Raw genomic sequence first — 13,508 nt, forward strand, 5'->3', positions numbered from 1 at the left:
ATTTACCTCTTATAAGTAGTTTATTTTTTTGATATGTAATGATATAAAGGGCAACGACTCATCATTTCCAAGATCTTAAATTGAAACAACAAATCATTTAGTGGTTTGCTCTGTGACTCATACATTCATAAGACATTTATGACTGCTTTATTGACATTATTTTATTTTGCTTTAATATTGCTGCCAGTGTTTGCGAAACCAGTGTCTATTTTGGTATCTTTGCAACAGTTTGTGCCTTCTCTCTCGTCTGCCTGGTCAACACTGTCTGTGATTGGTGTGTTTAACCCTGTACAGTTATAGAGCCACAATTGAATGACGAACAACATATTCCTGCAGCCGTGAGACGCAGTTGCAACGTCAAGCCAGTGAGAATCAAAAGCACAAACCTGCGTTTAATTTAATCAGAAACATGGTACTTTTAGGCACTTTTACATGGCTCTGATCTCACATGTAGATAAAGGGCATGTGTTAGAGTTCACTTTGATTGATTGTGTGATGCAAATGCCAACTCAAACCGTTTAGAGGCTTTTGATGTTCACACAGTGAGTCTGATTCAGAGCAATAGAGCATCTAGAGAAGATTAGATTAATGGTAATTTAACCAAGACCAAATTAACATCTTATCAGATCATTTATAGCGGCTTGGCTTCTAAAGCATAAGTTAGAGCAAAAGATATGTTAGTATCACAGCATTACTAAACTGCTTTTATTCTTTAAAAAATATATATACATATTTTTTCAGATATTTCAGAATATGAATAAATATTTGACATAAAAATCTAAAAATATTTCTACATTTTGAAATATATTGCCCGGGGAGGAGTTGGGGATTCGGTGCTCAATGGTCTCACCTCAGTCGTAGTATTGGGGAGGGGGGTGCACTGGTCATCAACTCCCCCCACAATCTCTGCCGGGACCTTAGAGTTACTCTCTAACCATTAGGCCATGACTGCCTCCTTATACTATATATACATACTTTATATTATAGGAACATATAACATTTTAAAATGTATCTAAATATATTAACTGTATCATGATACAAGATATAAATGTAAAAGTTACTAATATATTTTCACAATAGAAATATATTATTTATGTGTTTTAATAAATACTTCTTTATTTTGACTTCTGTAAAGTCAGTTCAAGCTTTCATTTTCTTTCACTTTTTCAACACAATATGTTTCTGACCGTTCCATACTTGGCAAATTTATGAATCAAAAACTCAACTCATACAAGTATAGTGTCCTTGTTAGTTGCATTTTTACAGGCGCTTCCAGCCTTGACGAGTTTTCATTCATTTCTTTCACTTCTTCTGGAAGTCAAGTAGCTTTTTTAATATACAATTTCATCTCAAGGGTCCCATTTTCTCTGCATGTGTCTGAGAGAGGGAGAGAAATAGTTTTGGATTTTATGAAAGCGCAGATGTCATTTTTAATAACTGGCAGGCAAACCTAAACAGTGCCATTGTCACAGGTAGAACTGAGGAGATCTGTATGTTATTTTCTGCAGTTTTCTGTTCTTTTGGAAAGTCCATTGTGACTGTTGTACTGCACTGAACACATGAGCACACCTGCATAGCATTTGTCACTGGCAGATAATATAAGTTTGTGTGGAGCTCTGTACCAAAACCTAGAGCCGAGTTAACGGTGTAAACATTTACAAATAAAATAAAATCATTAGAATTTATTATTATTATTATTATTGTAAATTATTTCATATTTCAGAGAGCACATTGCAGTGCATTACTGGATTGCCTTTACCACAAATGTTACAAGCGGCATAATGTGCGTATGCAGTAGTCACATTTGACTGGATTCTAATTTCCGTTTCATGGCATTCTGGTGTTGAACTGGTGAATCGGTGGTCTTCGGCTCCTGATATATTGCTGGCTGTACAGGTACATTGCCCCAATCAATAATAACCCCCTTCTGCTCTTTTGTCTTCTTCTCTTTGTTGTACCTGATTAATTGAATACACTACAATTCACACTGTTCACGAACAGGATCAAGGACAGTGCAGCTGAGATCATTTTCCAGTGGCAAATAAATGCTGCTTGCGTTATAAATTGTAAATAATTTATGTAATCATTATTAAGTGGCATTCATTTTGCTAAATAATATAACCTGACTGTGTTATATTTTTTCACATTTGTCTTCTTTTTTACATTATTTATTTTTCAACACAACTGTAAAAAAATTTCCATTTTTAATGCTGACTGCCTCATATAAATATTTTCTATAATTATTATGAAGTGACATTATTTTTTTTTTTGTAAATAGCGAAACCTGAATGTGTTGAATAAGTTAATTTTTCGCATTTAATTTCTTTACCCTTTTTTTTTTTTTTTTTGCTGTTTAAAAGGTAAAAAAAAAAAGAATAAAGCCTACAATTTTATTGCATTATACTGGATGCCTCTGATACGTTTTGTTGTATTACAATAAGGATAACCACATACAGTATCAGAGAAAAACACTCCAGCCCAAAGATCCATCCGGCCAGCTCAAATCAAGGATGCTTCTCTAACCCTTAGTTTGAAGACCTCACAATAAGTAACAAGAAACACCATAGATTTGAAGCTGATGAAGTGTGTCTGGGAGTGTATTGTGTGTGAAGAGGAAGGGGAAGTTTGCATATGGCATGCTACTCTCCTTCAGCACCCCTTTTTTTTAATGTATCCCTCCATCAGTTCATCTGCGCTTTTCTTTTTGCATTTTGTCTGATTATGCATGCACTTTCCCACTAAATTCTCACTATCCTATTCCAGACCAGCAACATTTGGCACAGATCTCTGGTCCTGCTGTCATGTGTCTTACCTAGGTACTATAAATCCTCCCCTCATACACAGCGTCTTTGTCTTTGTACCTTTGCCCTTTCTCATCGTCTGCCGTCTATTCTGTCCTGCTGTGTTTGTTAACATGATCCTCTCTCTCCCTGAGACACACCTTCCTTCTTCATAATGAGCCCCTGAGCCGTAATTACACTCATGTTTATACAAGGATCAGGCAGACCAAGGCAAGCTGCTCTGCTCTTAAGATGCAGCAAAATGCCAAGTGTTGTCATTCTTTTGTATTATTTACAAAGCTGCTGCTTTATCATTTTTGCATCCCATCAGCTCTCCTTCTCCGCGTGATCACTCTCTCGCTGTTGTTTGCACTCATGCTGTCTATCACAGCACACAGTTTCTCTCCCCTCCCCTAAATTCCATCATGTGGACTGTTTTTTTTTTCTGTAAAGTTGCAGTATCTCCTACTTCTACCATCACATGTCATTTTTACCTCCCATAGCACCCTTCCCGTTAGCATTTGTTTATTCTAATGTCATTCCAAACCTGTATAACTCATGAATCACTGTAAATACAGTACCAAATATTTAACTGCTACACACTTAACATCCCTTCCTCTCACATGTGTCTCAAATCTTTCATTCGTGAAATTAAAACATTTGCATTTTCAAAAGTTACAAGACACATAAGAGGCAGTCACATTTTGCAGCATTGGCCACATCTAGATGAGCTATGTTTGAATATATATTTTTAATATAAGCTATATATAACGAAACACATTGGCACATCCAGACATGTCATGCCAGATCAGTGCTGCCAGTGTCACTGATAGGCATAAGATTTATGGGAATTAATAAAATAATAATTATTAAATTAAATTAATTGTAGCTTAGCCGAAGCTGATTTGATAGATATTCTGAATTTAAGGATCAAGGATGGCTGTGATTGCAGTAGTTTATCAGTATGTATTTGCATTTATGATATGTGCACTGTGTTCTAATCACTCGGCTTGCAGCATTATTCACATGAGCAATGTCAGCTTAAAGTCATCATGTAGTACTGTGAAGATCCTGTCCAAACAATCTAATGCACAAACAAACCCGTATGTCAGGTACAGGTATGTCACCGTATTCCTTTCATGGGCTAACACAGCTCGGAGCTTGTGTGGCTTTGTTATCCTCTCTTCCTCCAAATGTCCAAAGCTGCTTTATCCTAGAGCATCCAAAGATTGAAATGTAATGACTGTATTTATCTCAGGAAGATGAATCTCATGTCATAAAGCTGTTCTGCTAATGAGACCCTTCTCTTTAGAGCAATAGCAGCAGCTGGGTAATATGATATGTTGAAGTACACAGACCACTGCAGATACTCCCACCACATGCTTACATCTGTGGTTATGGAGTTCCCTTGTGTCTTCTTAAGTCTTTTGAATACATGAGCCAATACTTGATGCTCTCCATAGACTCAGATTAATGCAGCAGAACCGTGTTAGACTGCAGTTACACACTACACTACACTACAGTATACTAACAATTTAACTCACAAATTAACATAAACAATCAAAATCCATAGTTTTATGTTATTATAAAAAAAGGCAGATTCACATGTACAGACAATGCGATGTAAAATGCTTTTCTTTTAGTGACTCTTTCTGAATATTGCAGTAGATGGCAAAAAGTGACTGTCTTTATGAGTGAGCTGTTGATTCTTTCATTCGGTCAATTTGTTCAAACACACTGATTCACTCAGCTAAACAAGTTCATGAGTCTTTTATGAGTGATTTGTTGATGTTTACATTCATCCAATTACACTCATAATTCAGAAAGAAGCAAATCTTTATTAGTGAGTCAATGAATCATTTACTCAACTGATTCATTCAAACACACTAAATCATTTAAGAATGAAACTACCAGTTAATTCATCTTTGATTTTATTTTGGAATTATATAATTATATATAAGTAACTGGCAATATTGTGTGTAAAATGTAAGTTACTCAATATTAGGTTCTTATGGAATGAACAGTTGTTTAAAAGTAATATCAACTGTGCCATGAATATTTGTACTTTACGTGCTGCTCCTCATGCATATTGCCCAATCACAATCTGCTTATATTCACATAGTCTCTTGCTTGTGTGATATTGCTTAAAATCCATCACAATGTTGCTTGTTATTCTCAGCTGCAGGTTATCAGGGCAATGCTGCGTGGGGGGGCTTGTCGTCACACATAAAAAATCTCAGGGCTGTGACTCATCGTGTTCATTTTAGCCATCCCCCAGCCTCTATTAGGAACTATTTATGGATCCAATTATATGTAGATGTGTTTAGTGGCCTTTCAAAGGCACATGGGAAAAAATATGCATCATCCGAAAGTGTAGCCACTGGCTGATTCATTTTCTGTCTGGCATTTCTCCCAAAACCTTGAGCTCAGCAGAAACGGCAGATATTTCTCTTCAGGTCATCAATAAAGGCTGTGTTGTGTCATTAGTGCTGGTGACCCATTGCTGCAGTGAGCATATAAGACAGTCAAGATAACTGCTGAGTTCTTTCTTTTTTTTCTTCTTCTTTTTTTTTTTTTGCTTCAGCAGGTTCTCTACAGTTAGAGGAAATACGTTTTATTTTGTTTTAAATCATAGTTTGTAGAATTCTTATAGATTTGTCAACCTAAAACCCCACTGCCAGCCTCCAGCTTTCTCTACAGTGGGAAAGTTAATCATAAATCACTAATTAAGCTCTAAGCCTGCTAAATTTAGAAAATAATGATTTCTCTTAAACCCTGTGGAATACCACATTGACAAGACAATTAACCTTGGCGTTACTGTTGTACTTAAAAAAAAAAAAAGAAAAGAAAAAGGTTATGCTATCAGCTAACCTTCAAGGGGGGTTTTAAAAGCCAAAAACATTTCTGAATATGACTAAATTACTCTGGCTTCATAAGCTACCTGTTTTCACTTTCTTCAGAAATCTGATGCACTGGCTCCGGATATCAGTAAACATCACATGAGAGTTGAAACACTAACTTATCTTTCTCATTGATGTGTGAAGATTGTTTGTGAGGATAGTCATGTGTGAGACTTTGTTTAATCACTTTTGCGTGGCACTTATTCAATATTACATTTATATTCCCATATACTGAATGTCACATAGTGTATTATAGACAGCAATACTGGACACAGCTTGTTTCTACACAGGACATGTGTGGTGTGACATGGCAATGGTTGTAAAAATGTGTATTTGCTGTAACAACTCGACTGGCCCCCAGTGGAGAAAATCACCTGACTAGCGGCCCCCAGGTAATTGAATTTGAGCCCCCTGTTGACTGAACGGAGCTGTTAAATGGATGGCTGAATGCTGCTTAATGTCCCATGCCTCCTTTTTTCATTTAATCATGTTTGTTAATATCCTGGCAGAACAAAACTAGATTGTCACACAATCAACTTTAGGCCAGTGTGTTTATCAATAATGTGCATGTAAACACATTTGTGAGATACACTGCACAGCTAAATGAATGTAATCACTTTGAAATAGCTGACGAGTTTGACGCTACGTCTCACATGAATTGTGTAATTTGTGCAGCTTCAACACATTTTGCTTCGGGAGAATATTTCTAATTGTATTCAATCAGTATGAGGTAATTATGTTGCATCATGCTAAAAATATTTAAAATAGAATCTATTTAAAACCATAATGCCATAATCATCCTTTTCCTTCCACAATAGCACAACATGAATTATTTTACATTCAAATTATTATTCAAATGTATGTATATATGAAGAGTTCAGATGCAAAAGCCTCTAAGTGCCATCTGAAATTTTCATCTAAAATTAGGATTTTTATCAAGCTCCTATGCTTAGATTGAGTCATTTTACTTTAAAGGGAATGTGCAGGTTCTTTTCCAGGCTATCAAAGTGAAATAACTGAATATAAATATAGGAACCTAATAAAAATCCTTATTTTAGATCAAAATTTCAAGTGGCATTTAGAGGCTTTTGCATCTGAACTCTTCATATTTTTTTAATATATATATTTTTAATATTCATTTTGTATTCATATATATATATATATATATATATATATGTATGTATGTATATCTACAGACACACACACACACACATACACACACACATGTATGGTTGGTTGCGTACTTCTATACATGTCACCAGAGCATATTTTAATGTAAGAGAGTGATGCTTAAAAGCTTCTTATATTCTTCACCTTAACTCCAGAATAGATCTGTGAGAACAGTGAGAGGAAAACAGAACAAATAGAGAGAAAAGTGAAAAAGTGTGGATGGCATGGACTGGGCAAGAGAGAAGTGAGGATTTTTATGAGGTTGGAGCGAACAAATGGTGAGAATGAATGACGTGCAGAATCAATGGAGAGTGATAATCAGATCCGAATAGAAATGAAAGCGGGAAAAACACCAATCCAAATAGGATGCTTCTGGCAGAATGCATTCTTGGCCTTATTGCTTTCTCATGTAGCCTGGTTTCTGTCAGTCAGGTGTGTCTTTCCAGTCCATATTGTGTATGTAAGTAGTCCGTCAGTCATGTGTGAATGTGCAGCCAGTGTGGAGGTGCATTCATTCACTCATCAATCATGGAGGCTCCACACAGCCTGTTACAATCTACCATGTGGAAAATCTTTCAGTGGAATGCACTTTCTTTTATTTTTTCATCTACATTTGCAATAGATTCATTTTCTTAACACTATACAGTAAGGTAAACAATATTTTATTATGCCTAATATGTTAACTCATGTTTTTGTATCAACATTTATTAAACTTGGTTAGTATTAATTTATAAATTACAGATATATAATAAAAAAATACAGTAATGTTTAAATATCTGTATACACTGCATGTATCCATTGTTTCTTTATATACATATATGTAGAAATTAATAAATGCTGTAAATGATTATCTTCATACCTAATGTTATACATCCTCATTGTTTTAATGTTATGAATAGATTTACTGTATAAATGAGGTGTATTTTTCCAGTGATATTTTTTTTTTAAATTGTCCTTGTATGAGTTGATTTGGTGAAACATTTGCTTACTTTGTATTTCCCATAAATTAAACCAAATAATCCGCTCAAAGCAGTAGCATTTCAGTTTTGTTATTTCGAGCACAGGATCCACACAAAAAAACTCAAATTAAAACACAATGTGTAGGCACTCACTCCTGATTTGATTAATTGCTGTCTACTAATATTATAGTTGAGCTCATTTACGTAATTTGCCCTCGTGTTTGGTTATAATGTCAAATAATCATATAATCAGTTTTGTTCCTAACAGTCTGTGAGCAGGCAGCTGATTGAATACATTAGGATCACAAATTCTGAAAGCTTCCCCAGATACTCTGACATCTGTGTTAAATGTAAGCCCACTATCAGTGTATCTGTGGAAGCCCATCTTAGATGTGAAGATGGACTGAAGGGGAATTGAATAGGCACTTTCTAAAGAATAACCTTAAGGTTCATTTTATTCTGCCTTATTTATGGCGTATTGATGATTACTGATAATTTGGTTTGTTGATAATTTAGAGACAAAAAATAAAATACTCAAACAAACTCTTGTATAACAATGCAAACATTTAATAGATTATAGCAACACACTTACACTTATAAGGAAATGTCATTCCTTTTATTTATCACCACAAAGACATAATTCTTCTTCTATTATTTATTTATTTTCCTCCAGTGTCACTCTGCTGTTGTGTTTTGGGTATTTTGGAGGATTCCGTTGGGGTTTAAATGAAATGAATGGAAAATGTCATAGCATTCCTTTTTTGTTTACTTTTCATTTCCATTTTTTTCTTTTCTATTTTTTCCTTTTTGAGGGACACAGAAGAGGCTTATTGTTTTTTTGTTGTGGCTACAAAAATGACAAAGGCACCATAAAAGTCATAAATGTAGTCAGTTTTTGTCTTTAATACTCTCAAAGATTCCAAAAGTGATGCCAAAGATGGTTCCCTACGAATCTTTCAATGTACAGTCCTTCAAATAGCTATTATTTTGTAAGTGTGCAGAACATTTTAAAAATCAAAAGAACATTTTTATCCACTTTAAAATATGTTGTGTGTGTGTGTGTGTGTGTGTGTGATCGAAAAGTATGTTTTCCTTATAGGCCAGTCTGAGAAAAACAGCACAAGTAACCAAGCTTTTCTGGTCTATTCACTGCATCTTTAGCATTCAAACTTGTTTGCTAATACTTAAAAGAAAGCTTGCTTTGCGTGTTTCTCCTTCTGAAGGAGCAATAAAAGGATTTCTATATATTTTCAAACCCTATAGACATGAGTGACCTTGCTTTTCCTTTTTTTCCCCTCAGGCCATGAACTCTGTTCAGATCAAGACATTACATTCAAGGTCGTGTCTTGGCAAACAGGGACTGATGAACACTCTGGTCTGTCTGCTTATGCTGAAAGACCACAGTGTCTTGAGTGAGTGCAAATGATTCAATCAGCCGTGATTTATAAAGTGCAGGAAAAACTGCAATCAGATGTAATCACACACTGCTAAATCAGACAAGCATTATATATATATTCAAAACCTCACGATTAGGTAAATCATCAAGCCTTTTTCCAGTGCAAGTTTGTTAAAATTAATTTGAAAATGTATATAATTTTTTTCTCTTTTTTATTCTATTTCACTCTATTTGCTTTTTATCTTTGAAATATACTTGCCCTCCTGTCTCATAGGAAACTAAAGCCACGCTCTTCTCTTGCTTTGTTGTCCCCCATCAAATTAGACTGATGAAAGGGGACACCGTCAAAAAGAACAACATTCAAAAATCTCTTTGACACTTCATTACTCATTCCATTCAGTCCATGTAAAGCATGCTGGGAACTAAAAAATCCCTGCCTGTAGAAACTATTCATGTAGACCCAATACAAATGGATTTAGTAAACTTCTGTTTCACATATTTAAGCAGATTGCACACACAATGAAATTAAGCTAAATATTTTTTATTTAATAAATTAGGAAAATCAGCTAAATTGTTTCTTCTTAAATCATGCGTTTTTTTTTGTTTTTTTTTTGTGGGTTTAAACTTTGTGGGTTTAAAAATGCACACAGTTATTAATTACTGTTTACGCACTATTTATTTATGACTTTTCGTTTTTTTCAAAAGATTATGCTCACCAGGGATGAACTTGATTGATCAAATTACAGTGAAAGCATTGATACAGTATTGTGAACTATTACTATTTAAAATATTTGTTTTCTTTTTTATATAAATATAAATATATATATAAATTTTCTGCAATGGCGAAACTGAAATTTAAGTTACTCCGGTTTTCAGTGTCACATGATTATGATGATTTGGTGTCCAGGAAACATTCCATTATCATTAATTTAAATATTGATTATAAATGTTGTATGTTCTCAAACGTTTTTTTTTTTTTATATATATATATATATATATACTTTAATGATTAGAAAGTAAGCTCAAACTTTAGTTTTTTTAGCTTAGGTTTAGGTTTCACTGCCAAAAAATGCCAACTCCCTGTACTTTACAAAAACACAAGTTATGTGGCTATAAAATTAAACGTACTGAAGTTCATTTTGTACAAATAGGGCTTTGGGTTTACTGTGCAAGACTTTTGCGCCTCATTAAAATGTAGAGAAGATGTGTCAAAGTAAATTGTTCTTTGAGGCTTTGTTGCTTGTGTTAGAGCTGTTACCATGAACAATAGTGTCATCGCCAGAGTTATTAAGACAGATTTATAGAAGAGGAGCGATAAATGACTCACTGCAGGAATAGAAGTGAGAAGGACAGGTGCAGCTGGGAATGGCATCTCACATCCCAATAAACATGCGCACATTTACACTAAGGCCATTCAGTGATCATTCATTGCATGATTAGATGATCTTCACACACCATGACGCACAAGTCAGCATCACAGTAAGCAGTGAATTTGTTCACTGTCAGTAATAATGGGTTGTGTGGGGTCTATGAGGGAATGACTCATCTTTGAGCAAGTACTATTAGGAGCAAACCTCCAGTTTTCTCACTTTTTCTTCATTATTTTTTCTCACCTTGAAATGTAATCTCACATGGAGTCTAACACATTTAAAACAGTGCTGCACACAAGTGTAACTAAACTTACTGCATGTACAGCACCCAAAGTTTTGCAGTGATTTGACGTTATTATATCTGACAATATGGCACCGAACAGATGTTTTCTGATGTTTTCCTCACAAACCTTTCAATAAAAATCACATTTCACACCAAAACCAAGAGAAACAAATAAGAAAGACATTTTACGGTTATTATACGGTTAGTAGCCTAGTATTTTGCTGGGACCCAAAGAATGTTTTTGCATTATGCAGCTAAATTTATTTTACCCATACCTAATGTACTGTAAAGCATTTGCTATTGTTTTATTTTTTTAATTATGCTTCTTTTTATTTCAGTACAATCTATTTTCAACCATAATACCGTAATAATGCCTTTAGTTTTAAGATTTTATTAATTATTGGAATAGCTTAATTTTAATTTTTTATTTGATTATTTGTTTTTGATCATTGTTGATCATTTATTTAATTTCTTTATTGATAATTATTCCAAATTTGCAGTAATGAAATTTTAAAATTGTGCTTAATGAGAACCGGTGTGGTAAAATAGTTGAAAATCAAGTCACAGTGAAAAACACCTGACTTTCATTTCTTTATGCAATTTCTTTTCTTTCCTTTTCTTTGGTTTGTGGGGTAAAACATGTCCTAGACTTCTCCTTGTAAAATTCAACACTTTAACACTTATAACAATTCTTAGGTAAAAGGAATCCATTTCATCTGAAGCATCTTGTACTCTATTTACCGGGATGGTCCTCTGGGGGTTTAATGCCTTGCTCAAAGGCACATAGGTAATAAAGCAGTATTGTGATTGCGAGTGGGACTGAGCCTGCAAATATTCTATTAGCGTAGATCTTTAACCATTAATCGCTACTTGCCTTCCATCGTGTTTGAATAAATACAGGTGCATCTCAATGAATTAGAATGTTGTGAAGAAGTTTATTTATTTCAGTAATTCAACTCAAATTGTGAAACTTGTGTATTAAATCATTTCAATGCACACAGACTGATGTAGTTTAAGTCTTTGGTTATTTTCATTGTGATGATTTTGGCTCACAAAAATTCACTATCTCAACTTATATTAGAATACTTCATAAGAAAGTAAAAAAAAAAAAAAAATAGTGAATTGTTGGCCTTCTGGAAAGTATGTTCATTTACTGTACATGTAATCAATACTTTGAAGGGCTCCTTTTGCTTTAATTACTGCCTCAGTTCAGCGTCGCATGGAGGTGATCAGTTTGTGGCACTGTACGGCACTGTATTGAATTACTGAAATAAATGAACTTTTCCACGACATGCTAATTTATTGAGATGCACCTGTATGCAAAAAAATCAATTCAAATGTAAAACTTAAATTTAATTTTGCCGTCTGATTTTAAGAGACCTGCAGTCCTCAGACTGATGCATTTTAGGCCACAGATAGGGATTTTCAGAGACTTCGATTAATTATTAATAGAGGCTGCAGCTTATTGTGGTGCTGTCTAGGTCTTTCCTCAAGCTACTGTAACTGAATTTAGCACATATCTTGAGGGAAGAGTGCTATTTTTGCATTAGAGAAATATGTTAGTGTGTGAATCTCTTGCAGTTTACTGAATTCAGATAATGGCTTAGTCAGGCCTTTCAACGGTTTATTATCTGGATATTGGAAATCTTAAGGAATCAGAATTTGCAGTGTTCCATTGAAGGCTGTTTCATTTATCTTCACCCCAGATGCAGATGTGACTGAAAACATAAGGACCAAGAGCTTGTCCATTTTTAAAAGCCTGTAGCGTTTAATTTTCATCATAGCTTCGGCAAAACGGCACGTGACATCTTATGACAGCTACAGCAGTAATTAAACTGATCTACACGCTAGTCCTTGTTTTAATTTCACAGAAAATGAGAATAGTGTTCTTTAAAACCAGGGTGATTAAAAATAAAGCTACCAAACAAACAATTAATTAAAGGACCCATGAGAACTCTTTCTCTGGGTATTAGAATTGGATTTTCGTCAAGGTAGAGCCCTGAAGGATTAAGAAAGCAAGCAGATCTTATGAGCCCATGAGTCACTTTTTTCAAACTCTAATACACAAACAACTAAATAATCCACACAGAAACTACCCTGAATATTGTATTTTTTTTAAAGACTCTTGACTGTTTCTCTATTAGCAATAATTGGTTCACCTGTTTCTTAATAATGTTACCAGTGCAATTATAACCTTATGCTGAATGCTAAACACATAAATATATGTGCATATTCATTCAATAAGCATAATAAATATTATTATAAAAATAATTATAAAAATGCTGTATGTACAGCTTCCGACTGGCTCACATTAAAGTAGCTGTACTTTAAATATAAATTACTGCAATGTCACAGCTGGTGATGTTAATCATATTCTGTATGCTTTAACAGGTTATCTACAGTAATTAGCCAGCGATATATTGCCATAAGTAGCACATAAAGTCATTATAACATAAGAATGTTATCATGTTGTTGAATAAGGCTGTGTCCTGCATCAAGTGTACTTTTTATCACTTTCATTAAGTGAACTTTAAGAAACGGCCTGTGTGGGCAGTGGCCAGTTTCACTTTGCTCAGTTCTAAAAGTCATTTAAACACTGTCTAATCATTCTGAGGAACACATGCAATCTGTTTTTTGTTTAACAGTGGGT

This window comes from Carassius auratus, chromosome 44, assembly GCF_003368295.1.
Source record: "Carassius auratus strain Wakin chromosome 44, ASM336829v1, whole genome shotgun sequence".
Lineage (NCBI taxonomy): Eukaryota > Metazoa > Chordata > Actinopteri > Cypriniformes > Cyprinidae > Carassius > Carassius auratus.